Genomic DNA, 13305 nt, shown 5'->3' with positions numbered 1-13305 from the left:
ATTCAACAGATGTTGTACACACGTCACGTAACGTTAGCTAACGAGCCAGCCAGCTAACACTAGCTAGTTAAACAACAATGAACAGTGCCAACAATGCCACACTGTTGGGAGCTAACCGACCAGGTTCAATGTTAGCTAGCTAACATTAGGCTCTAACTAGAAAAGCAAACAGCTCTGGGATACAAATAATAACGTCAGCTAACGTTAGCTAGCTAGCTAACAGTACACTTTAGCTTGAAATGAAACCACTTTCTGTCAACATTTGAAAATGTGTAATATCTGAAAATGTAGCTAGCCATCGCCAGACTATCTTACCTGTATACATCCTCATGCATGAAGGAAGCGTCTCCCTGTCAGGAATGCCATGCCACAGTTGCCCTTTTTCCATCTCTTTAGCTATCATACTCTAATTCCACTGATTTTAAAACTTGATCCTCCAGAAAGTGGAGAGCAACACTCATGCAGCTCCACTACACAATACATTAAAAAAAGCTGTGTTTGACAGGATTACCAACACAGACTGACAAGCTCAAAATGACAGAAGCCTTCTATGGCAGAGAACGGCTCTCCTGTGAAGTTGTGACTTGCGACATAAACCTAGTTTCCTGAATTGGGTCATAAAAAGTTGTCGGGGTCGTAGCATGCCACCGGCATATCTCTATCTATCTCTCTGGGGTTAGGACTAAGTTTATATAGGCTATATATTAAAATATGAATATCAAACAGTGGACACCTAAGCCTATAGGCCTATGCATGCAATGCCCTGATACAATTTGTGCTCAAATCTCTGACTCCATCTGTGAGATGAACAATTGTTTTAGGAAAGTAGCCAAGAAACCAATAAGCTATAACATTTTGCATATGCTACACATCGAAACAAGGAATAGTGTTTTTGTAATTTGTTTTATGCTGTTTAAGCACACGTAAATGTGGCTTATTTGTTCAGCATCCCTCATTTGATGGTACTGGCTGAATGCAAATGTGCTGTAAATTATGTTTCCTGTCACGTTGTCCGGAGCCAAATTTTCCTAAATGAAACTCTAAATGACATATTGTTTTTATTGAGATTTTTTAATATTTGCATGAAAATCTGTCGCTTATTGGATGAAAACCTAGATACAGACACACTAAAGACTCTGGCAAGTGCGATAGTCCAGTGTCACCTTGATTATGCCTGCACATCATGGTTCAACAGCAGCCCAAAACATCTAAGCTACCAGCCAAATAAGCTTGTAAGAATTGTACTTAAACTCCCCCCTCATACTCATCTGGAGGTTGAGATTTTTTTTGTCTCTATTTCTGTAATGTGTCTGTATCTATGCAATTGTATATGTATTTATATTGTCACAAACCGGCTCGTAGCCTTAACAAAAAGGGAGACAACGTGGCGATAAAGGAATAACAAAAATATATTTATTAACTAAAGTAAACTAAAAACAAGCAACAATGGTGTGTGTAGTCAGTAGTGTAAGTGAGTGGTTGTGTGCATAGATGTGATAATGAAGGGTGTTTAAAGGTGCCAAAGCATCTAAAGCATACAAACCAGCCACAAAAATGCCACAACTAAAATCCAACAGTGTGTCTGCGTGGAGAGAGTCTCCTCAATGAATGAAGACACACCCAAGGACACACACAAGCCCAGTTGTGTCCCATTTCGCTGACGACCCTCCCCGCTTCGCCCACCAAGATCCTAATAAGGAAACAAGAGCAAAGAGAAAGAACTCGGCAGACAGAGTGAAGGACCACAATGGAAATCTCAGTCACTTGTAAAAATCTGTGTGTACTGTATGTGCACTACATGACCAACAGTCCATGACCAAAAGTATGTGGACACCTGCTTGTCGAACATCTCATTCCAAAATCAAGGGCATTAATATGGAGTTGGTCCCTCCTTTGCTGCTATAACAGCCTCCACTCTTCTGGGAAGGCTTTCCACTAGATGTTGGGACATTGCTGCGGGAACTTGCTTCCATTCAGCCACAAGAGCATTATTGACGTCGGGCACTGAGGATGGGCGATTAGACCTGCTCGCAGTTGGCATACTAATTCATCCCAAAGGTGTTTGATGGGGTTGAGGTCAGGACTCTGTGCAGGCCAGTCAATGCCTTCCACACCGATCTCGAGAAACCATTGCTGTGTGGACCTCGCTTTGTGCACGGGGGCATTGCCATGCTGAAACAGGAAAGAGCCTTTCCAAAACTGTTGCTACAATGTTGGAAGCACAGAATCATCTGGAAAGTCATGGTATGCTGTAGGGTTAAGATTTCCCCTCACTGAAACAAAGGGGCCTAGCCTGAACCATGAAAAACATCACCAGACCATTTTTCCTCCACCAAACTTTACAGTTGGCACTATGCATTGGGGCAGGTAGCGTTCTCCTGCAACTGCCTAACCCAGATTCGTCTGTTGGGCTGCCAATTGGTGAAGCATGATTCATCACTCCAGACAATGCGTTTCCACTGCTCCAGAGTCTAATTGGGTTGAGTTTTACACCATTCCAGCCAACGCTTGGCATTGCGCATGGTGATCTTAGGCTTGTGTGTGGCTGCTCGGCCATGGAAACCCATTTCATGAAGCTCCCGACGAACAGTTATTGTGCTTATGCTGCTTCCAGAGGTAGTTTGGAACTTGGTAGTGATTGATACAAGCTTCAGCACTTGGCTACGTTCTGTTAGCTTGTGTGGCCTACCACTTCGCGGCCTCACTGCTGTTGTTCCTAGACGTTTCCACTTCACAATAACAGCACTTAGAGTTGACCAGGGAAGCTCTAGCAGCACAGAAAACAAGTTTACAATAAATAAGGAAAATAAGATCTGTTCACCTGGAACAACGAGGACTACATCGTAACAGTGGACTACTACAGCAGATACTTCGAACTTGACAAGCTTCACAGCACCACATCTACAGCTGTGATACACAAGCTGAAAGCAGCCTTTGCCAGGCATGGCATTGTAGAGACTTTAATATCTGACAATGGGCCCTGTTACAAATCAAATGAGTTTGAATCCTTCACAAAAGCATGGGAGTTTACACGTCACCACAAGCCCACATTACCCTCAAAGTAATGGCCTTGCTGAAAAATCTGTGCAGATTGCTAAATCACTCATGGACAAAGCAAAAGCAGACAAGAGAGACCCCTACCTCAGTGTCCTTGAATACTGCAACACTCCAGTTGACAACTTCAAATCACCAGCCCAGCTTGTTGATGAGCCGCAGACTTCGCTCAATCCTTCCCAGCACCAACCAGCAGCTGCAACCTGAGGTCGTCAGCTACAAGGAAATGCATGAAAAATGTGCACAGAGACAACAACAACAAAAGCGATACTACGACAGGTCAGCTAGACCACTGCCACCACTAATCGATGGAGAGTCAGTTAGAATCCAGGAGCATGGCCTCTGGAAGCCAGCAGTCGTCATCCAGCCAGTTGACACTGAACGCTCATATCACGTCCACACCGCAGAAGGAGCGGTGTACCGCCGCAATCGTCGTCACTTACTGAACACAAAAGAACAACACACTGATGAGATGAACTGTTCCCCTGAAAAAGAACGTGATGGACTAAACACACACACAGCACAACATACACCATACTTACCTGCAACACCACAAGAGCTGTTGACTGACACAGAAGCATGCTCAGCATCATATCGCACAAGGTCAGGAAGAGAGGTCAAGCCCAGAGCTATCCTAGACCTGTGGAATGTCAAAGGGTGTAGGCAGATCGCTGCCCTAAAAGTGTTCCAGACTGTAAACTTGTTATTGAAAGTTCACTTGAAATGCTTTGGTATTGTATTTGTTTGAAATGTTAAGATGTCATTTCTACAGTGAAAGCTGAGTTGCTGAGAATCCCTTGTTCGAAAAGTAATAGTATGTTGGATCATTGTTTCAGAGTCTATGTTGATTCAGTTGGTGTAGTATGCAATATAAATGGTAACTTACCTTAAGTTCAAACTGCAGAGCATGTTTTCAAAAGAAACGCTTAGAATATGTAAACATTTTCTTTTGTTTAAAAGAAGGGGGAAGTAATATTCATATGTGTAAACATACTGAATTATCATTGGATGCATTTTACCGCCGTATCATACTGTGCTATGATTGGTTAAGACCACCCAGATGGTTAGGTCATGGTCAGTTGATCATGGTTGGAGATAGGTGAACATGCCAGTTGTAGCTAGCTAATAAAGAGCTACTTTAAGAAATATCCTGTAGTACTGCGTTTTATTATTTTGTACAAAGCGTGCAAAACAAGACAACGCTCTCTGTGCACCGGAGTTGTGCTTTGATGTCTGCCTGCTATATCTCTCTCTATATATATATCTATCTCTCTCTCTCTCTCTATATATATATATATATATATATATATATATATATATATATATATATACAGTGAGGGAAAAAAGTATTTGATCCCCTGCTGATTTTGTACGTTTGCCCACTGACAAAGAGATGATCAGTCTATAATTTTAATGGTAGGTTTATTTGAACAGTGAGAGACCGAATAACAACAAAAAAATCCAGAAAAACGCATGTCAAAAATATTATAAATTGATTTGCATTTTAATGAGGGAAATAAGTATTTGACCCCCTCTCAATCAGAAAGATTTCTGGCTCCCAGGTGTCTTTTATAAAGGTAACGAGTTGAGAGTAGGAGCACACTCTTAAAGGGAGTGCTCCTAACCGCAGCTTGTTACCTGTAAAAATGAATGACTCAGAAGACAACTGGTGAAAGTGTTGTGGTCAGATGAGACCAAAATGGAGCTCTTTGACATCAACTCAACTCGCCGTGTTTGGAGGAGGAGGAATGCTGCCTATGACCCCATGAACACCATCTCCACCGTCAAACATGGAGGTGGAAACATTACGCTTTGGGGTTGTTTTTCTGCTAAGGGGACAGGACAACTTCACCGCATCAAAGGGACGATGGACGGGGCCATGTACCGTCAAATCTTGGGTGAGCTCCTCCTTCCCTCAGCCAGGGCATTGAAAATGGGTCGTGGATGGGTATTCCAACATGACAATGACCCAAAACACACGGCCAAGGCAACAAAGGAGTGGCTCAAGAAGAAGCACATTAAGGTCCTGGAGTGGCCTAGCCAGTCTCCAGACCTTAATCCCGTAGAAAATCTGTGGAGGGAGCTGAAGGTTCGAGTTGCCAAACGTCAGCCTCGAAACCTTAAAACCTGTTTGGGATAGGGGGCAGCATTTTCACGGCCGGATAAAAAACATACCCGATTTAATATGGTTACTACTCCTGCCCAGAAACTAGAATATGCATATAATTAGTAGATTTGGATAGAAAACACTCTAAAGTTTCTACAACTGTTTGAATGGTGTCTGTGAGTATAACAGAACTCATATGGCAGGCCAAAACCTGAGAAGATTCTATACAGGAAGTGCCCTGTCTGACAATTTGTTCTCCTTCTAGGGCATCTCTATCAAAAATACAGCATCTCTGCTGTAACGTGACATTTTCTAAGGCTTCCATTGGCTCTAGGAAGGCGCCAGAAAGTGGAATGAGAGCTCTCCAGTCTCTGGGCGAAAAACAGCAGGGTTTTTTGTGAGTGGTCCTTCTGAGAACAATGACACTGAGGCACGCGTGCACGAGACGACTCAATTTTTGTCTTTCAGTGTTTGAATGAACACAACGTCGCCCGGTTGGAAGATTATCGCTATTTTACGAGAAAAATCGCATACAAATGTATTTTAAACAGCGTTTAACATGCTTCGAAGTACGGCAATGGAATATTTGGAAAAAAAAATTGTCACGAAATGCGCCGGCGCGTCACCCTTCGGATAGTGACTTGAACGCACGAACAAAACGGAGCTATTTGGATATAACTATGGATTATTTCGAAACAAAACAACATTTGTTATTGAAGTAGAAGTCCTGGGAGTGCATTCTGACGAAGAACAGGAAAGGTAATCCAATTTTTCTTATAGTAAATCTAAGTTTGGTGAGGGCCAAACTTGGTGGGTGTCAAATTAGCTAGCCGTGATGGCCGGGCTATCTACTCAGAATATTGCAAAATGTGCTTTCACCGAAAATCTATTTTAAAATCTGACACCGCGATTGCATAAAGGAGATCTGTATCTGTAATTCTTAAAATAATTGTTGTGTTTTTTGTGAACGTTTATCGTGAGTAATTTAGTAAATTCACCGGAAGTTTGCGGTGGGTATGCTAGTTCTGAACATCACATGCTAACGTAAAATATACATAATATATATATTTATATAAATATGAACTTGATTGAACAAAATATGCATGTATTGTATAACATAATGTCCTAGGAGTGTCATCTGATGAAGATCATCAAAGGTTAGTGCTGCATTTAGTGTGGTTTTGGTTTTTGTGACATATATGCTTGCTTTGAAAATGGCTGTGTGATTATTTTTGGAAGGGTACTCTCCTGACATAATCTAATGTTTTGCTTTCGGTGTAATGCCTTTTTGAAATCGGACAATGTGGTTAGATTAACGAGAGTCTTGTCTTTAACCTCAATGGGCTAGGCGGGACGAATTCGTCCCACCTACGTAACAGCCACTTGAAGCCTGTGGCGCGATTTTCAAAACCTTAAAAATCCTATTACTTCAATTTCTCAAACATATGACTATTTTACTGCTATTTAAAGACAAGACTCTCGTTAATCTAACCACACTGTCCGATTTCAAAAAGGCTTTACAACGAAAGCAAAACATTAGATTATGTCAGCAGAGTACCAACCCAGAAATAATCAGACACCCATTTTTCAAGCTAGCATATAATGTCACAAAAACCCAGAAGACAGCTAAATGCAACACTAACCTTTGATGATCTTCATCAGATGACAACCCTAGGACATTATGTTATACAATACATGCATGTTTTGTTCAATCAAGTTCATATTTATATCAAAAACCAGCTTTTTACATTAGCATGTGACGTTCAGAACTAGCATACCCCCCGCAAACTTCCGGGGAATTCGCTAACATTTTACTAAATTACTCACGATAAACGTTCACAAAAAGAATAACAATTATTTTAAGAATTATAGATACAGACCTCCTCTATGCACTCGATATGTCCGATTTTAAAATAGCTTTTTGGTGAAAGCACATTTTGCAATATTCTAAGTACATAGCCCAGGCATCACGGGCTAGCTATTTAGACACCCGGCAAGTTTAGCACTCACCATAATCATATTTACTATTATAAAAGTTTGATTACCTTTTGTTGTCTTCGTCAGAATGCACTCCCAGGACTGCTACTTCAATAACAAATGTTGGTTTGGTCCAAAATAATCCATCGTTATATCCGAATAGCGGTGTTTTGTTTGTGCGTTCCAGACACTATCCGAAATGGTAAAGAAGGGTCGCGCGCATGGCACAATTCGTGACAAAAAAAATTCTAAATATTCCATTACCGTACTTCGAAGCATGTCAACCGCTGTTTAAAACCAATTTTTATGCCATTTTTCTCGTAGAAAAGCAATAATATTCTGACCGGGAATCTCCTTTTCGGCAAACAGAGGAAAAAAATCACAAAGACGGGGGCGGTCAGGTCACGCGCCTAAGCCCAGAGTCCCTTGATCGGCCACTTGAGAAAGGCGATAATGTGTTTCAGCCTGGGGCTGGGATGACGACATTCAGGTTTTTCCCGGGCTCTGAGCGCCTATGGACGACGTAGGAAGTGTCACGTTAGAGCAGAGATCCTTAGTAAACGATAGAGATGGCAAAGAAGTTCGAGAAATGGTCAGACAGGCCACTTCCTGTAAAGGAATCTCTCAGGTTTTGGCCTGCCAAATGAGTTCTGTTATACTCACAGACACCATTCAAACAGTTTTAGAAACTTTGGAGTGTTTTCTATCCAAAGCTAATAATTATATGCATATTCTAGTGCCCTGTCTGACAATTTCTTGCCCTTCTTGATTATCTCTATCCATTACAGAGGATCTCTGCTGTTACGTGACACTTCCTACGGCTCCCATGGGCTCTCAGAAGGCGGCAAAAAGCTGAATCGTGGAAAAGTAGCGCGTTTGGGTAGTGGCTGGTTACAGTACTGTGAGACTCAGGCGCGTGCTCGAGTCGACCTCATGCTTTGTTTTCTTTCGTCTGTTTACCTAAACGCAGATTCCCGGTCGGAATATTATCGCTTTTTTACGAGAAAAATGGCATAAAAATGGATTTTAAACAGCGGTTGACATGCTTCGAAGTACGGTAATGGAATATTTAGAATTTTTTTGTCACGAAATGCGCCATGCTCGTGACCCTTATTTACACTTCGGATAGTGTCTTGAACGCACGAACAAAACGCCGCTATTTGGATATAACGATGGATTATTTTGGACCAAACCAACATTTGTTATTGAAGTAGCAGTCCTGGGAGTGCATTCTGACGAAGAACACCAAAGGTAATCAAACTTTTGTAATAGTAAATCTGATATTGGTGAGTGCTAAACTTGCCGGGTGTCTAAATAGCTAGCCCGTGATGCCTGGGCTATGTACTTAGAATATTGCAAAATGTGCTTTCACCAAAAAGCTATTTTAAAATCGGACATATCGAGTGCATAGAGGAGTTCTGTATCTATAATTCTTAAAATAATTGTTATGCTCTTTGTGAACGTTTATCGTGAGTAATTTAGTAAATAGTTAGCAAATTCCCCGGAAGTTTGCGGGGGGTATGCTAGTTCTGAACGTCACATGCTAATGTAAAAAGCTGTTTTTTGATATAAATATGAACTTGATTGAACAAAACATGCATGTATTGTATAACATAATGTCCTAGGTGTGTCATCTGATGAAGATCATCAAAGGTTAGTGCTGCATTTAGCTGTCTTCTGGGTTTTTGTGACATTATATGCTAGCTTGAAAAATGGGTGTCTGATTATTTCTGGGTTGGTACTCTGCTGACATAATCTAATGTTTTGCTTTCGCTGTAAAGCCTTTTTGAAATCGGACAGTGTGGTTAGATAAAGGAGAGTCTTGTCTTTAAAATGCTGTGAAAGTCATATGTTTGAAAAATTGAAGTTTTTGTATTTTTGAGGAATTTGTAATTCGCGCCACGCCTATCATTGGATATTGGAGCAGGTGTTCCGCTAGCGGAACGTCTAGATGTAAGAGGATAAAACACAGACCACACGTAGCAGGTTAAACCTGAAGCCTGGCGCACGGTTCACAATGACTGGACCGGTGTCATACAGTTTGAGGATTTGGGTAGATAAATGTACTGAATATCCCATTGAATGAAAACGCACGCAACAGAACCACACCTGCAAAGCTCATTATGCACCAGCATAAGGTAAGTCTGAATACCAACTACTGAGATGTGCATAGGAAAGGCTTGTGTAAGAAAGGAATACATTTCCTGAGTCAGAATTGGGCCCTACATGATCAAGAGATACTACAGTGTGTAGTATAGTATTCAACAGTGTACTACAACATTTTATTTTAAGCACCACATGATCGAGGGCTTATTACAGTGTGTAGTATAGTATTCTACTGTATACTAAACAATTCTAAAGTAAGTATTACATAATCGAGGGATGCTACAATGTGTAGTATAGTTTTCTATAGTATATACTGCAAAATTATAAATTAATTATACACCATTTTCATTCCCCCTTGGGGGTGGGCGGAGACCTAGTTTGGGTTTGACTGACAGAAAATCAATGATATGACATTTCATTACGGCATAGGGTGCAGGATGACAAAACAATCAAGGGGATGTGAGGAGTGGAACTAGTTGCCCTAAATAGATAATAACAAGTATGCTGTGTACGTTGAAATCCTCTGTACCCCAGTGCCCCACTGTCATAATATCTCCACATCTCAGATCTCACATTGGTGGATACACACCAGTCCCCCGTTCTCTCCACATCGGCTGTCCTCCCCTTTGATTCCCAGTACACAGTACCTCTAATCCAGCAGTGAAGTGGAGAGGTTGTTATTGCGGACTGAACTCAGCCAACCATCAAACCCCTCACAGCTGGGACACAGAACTAGGGCTGGGAACCAGAATCTGAAAATCTCCTCTTCCACACATTGTTCCACTTCACCAGGAATAGGGCTGGGAGTGTGGCAGCAGACATGATATTGTACCCAGTTAGGCCAAAATCCAAGGGTTTCTCAAAGAGGTGGGATAGTGGGGCATGGTACTAAAAGTAACACGCGCTGTATTGACAGCACACACATTTGTGACCCGATTCAGGAAACTAGGCGTATGTCGCAAGTCATGACTTCACAGGAGAGCCGTTTGAACGTAGGGCTAATGGTTAAGATGGTGTGAACGATGCTAAATGGGTGTAGATATAGAAGAGCTCTTCACAAGATACCAAAACATTCAAAGGCGATTTTCTCATTAGTGAGTTTACGAATTGATCAACGTTCAATGCAGAATTACTTTCCCATTGTTCCTCAAATGCAGTGTATGATATACCATTTTGCAGCTCTGAGTCTCTACTTTTATCCAATGTAAAAAAACACAATTTCACATTTTGTTACATAAGACCGAATCCAGGTGGTGAGTCACATGTAATGTTGCGAAAGAGAAGAAAGAAAGAGATATGTGGGAGAGAGAGAGTTGGGAGATAATGGGCCAATGAAAAGGTGAGGTAAAGTGAGGTAAAGTCACTTTTTCTCACCTCTTCATTGGCCTGTTATCTCCCTCTCTCTCTCTCTCCCTCTCCTTCCCACATATCTCTTTCTTTCTTCTCTGTCACAACATTAAATGTGATGCCATGACGAAGGCGGAGAGAGTCGGAGGGAAGAGAGTGAGGTGACAATTGAGAGATCGGCCGAGGTGTTGGCCGAGGTGTTTCCCGAGTGTTGGGAAAGAGACAGAAGGGGAAGGAGTGGGAGAAGAAATAGGAGGATTGATTGGAAGAGAGTAAGGGGTAGTACTGTATAGGGGGATAATGAGAAGGGGATAGAGGTGGAAGGAAGAGAGAAAGAAAGCGAGTGAAGGGGTCTGGCGAACGTCCGATTGAAACCACGTGTCCACCTGAGATGAGGAACAAGCGAACACAAGCGAGGAACGAATTTCAGCGTGTTCATTTAAAATTTTCAGCACTGACTTATCACAGGTCGCAAAACTTTGTGTGATATCCACTGTGTTCGCCCTCTCTCCCGCGACTACACCAACCCCTTCTTTCCTTTTCAACTTTTTTTCCCCGAGTCGTCTTCCATCACTTCTCTCACAAAACAATGCTTTGGAAGACTGGAAGGCATTGCCATGACAAGGGGCTCCCTGAAGTAATGTCACAAGGGTCATCTAAAGGGGACAAAGGCGCAGCGTGTAAAGTGCTCATAATTCCTTTATTAATGATAACACTTAAACAAAATAACAAAAATGACAGCCAACAGTTCCGTCAGGTACGTAGACAAAACGGAAAACAACTATCCACACCCACACATGAAAAACAGGCTGCCTAAGTATGGCTTCCAATCAGAGACAACGATAGACAGCTGCCTCTGATTGGAAACCATACCTGGCCAAAACATAGAAACAAAAACCTAGAAATAGAAATCTAGAAAACCCACAATGAAACAGAAAACCAAAAAAAACACCCAAAACACCCCCCTGTCACGCCCTGACCACTCTACTATAGAAAATGACCTCTTACCAGGGTCAGGACGTGACAAGTACTTTATTTGGACTGTTCAGAATTTGAGTAAAAAAATGGTCATGCCACCACAATGATAACATGATTTGTTTATGTATAATTATGACCTCATACAACAGCACCACACCTACTATGAGTTTTCGCAACATCTACAGTACATTCGGAAAGTATTCAGAACCCTTGACTTTTCCCACATTTTGTTACTGTCACGCCTGCTCCCGCTCTCCCTCCATGGCACTCGAGGGTGCCAGGCTGCCCTGCGTTATGTACTCCTGCCACCATCATTACGCACATCTGCTCCCCTAGTCATGCGCATTAGCGATTCATTACACTCACCTGAACTCACTCACCTGTGTTTATTTCCTCCCCTTTATCTGTCTGTTCCCGAGGTTGTCCCCCGCTTCAGCATTAATGTTCGTATGTCTTCGTTTGCCAGTTCTGACACTGTTCCTGTCCTGTTCCATATCTGTGCTAAATTAAATGTTCAACTCTCCGTACCTGCTTCTCATCTCCAGCATCGGTTCATACAGTTACGTTGCTGCCTTATTTTGAAATGGATTACATCATTATTTTTCCTCATCAATCTACACACAATACCCCATAATGACAAAGCAAAAACAGGTTCAGTTTTGAAAAAACCCCAGAAATATCACATTTACATAAGTATTCAGACCCTTTACTTTGTTGAAGCACCTTTGGCAGCGATTACAGCCTTGAGTCTTCTTGAGCATGATGCTACACGCTTGGCACACCTGTATTTGGGAAGATTCTCCCATTATTCTCTGGAGATCCTCTCAAGCTCTGTCAGGTTGGATGGGGAGTGTCGCTGCACAGCTATTTTCAGGTCTCTCCAGAGATGTTCGATCAGATTCGGGCTCTGTCTGGACCACTCAATGACATTCAGAGACTTGTTCCAAAGCCACTCCTGCATTGTCTTGACTGTGTGCTTAGGGACGTTGTCCTGTTGGAAGGTGAATCTTCGCCCCCAGTCTGAGGTCCTGAGTGCTCTGGAGCAGGATTTCATAAAGGATCTCTCTGTACTTTTCTCCATTCATCTTTCCCTCGATCCTCCCAGTCCCTGCAGCTGAAAGAGTTCCCCACAGCATGACACTGCCACCACCACGCTTACCGTAGGGATGGTTCCAGGTTTCCTCCAGACATGACGCTTGGCATTAAGGCAAAGAGTTCAATCTTGGTTTCATCAGACCGGAGAATCTTGTTTCTCATGGTTTGAGAGTCGTTTAGGTGTCTTTTGGTGAACTCCAAGCAGGCTGTCATGTGCCTTACTGAGGAGTGGCTTCCATCTGGTCTGGAGTGGAATGCTGCAGAGATGGTTGTCCTTCTGGAAGGTTCTCCAATCTCCTCAGACGAACTCTGGATCTCTGTTAGTGTGACCATCGGGTTCTTGGTCACCTCCCTGACCAAGGCCCTTCTCCCCCGATGGCTCAATTAGGCCGGGCGGCCAGCTCTAGGAATTGTTTGTGCTTCCAATCTTCTTCCATTTAAGAATAATGGAGGCCACTGTGCTCTTGGGGACCTTCAATGCTGCAGAAATGTTTTGATACCCTTCCCCAGATCTGTGCCTCAACACAATCCTGTCTCTGAGCTCTACGGACAATTCCTTTGACCTCATGGCTTGGTTTTTGCTCTGACATGCACTGTCAACTGTGTGACCTTATATAGACTGGTGTGTGCCTTTCAAGATA

The sequence above is a fragment of the Salmo salar genome, chromosome 19 (assembly GCF_965601325.2).
Source record: "Salmo salar chromosome 19, fSalSal1, whole genome shotgun sequence".
NCBI lineage: Eukaryota > Metazoa > Chordata > Actinopteri > Salmoniformes > Salmonidae > Salmo > Salmo salar.
The sequence above is the reverse complement of the archived record's forward strand: the minus strand, read 5'-3'. Positions refer to the sequence as shown.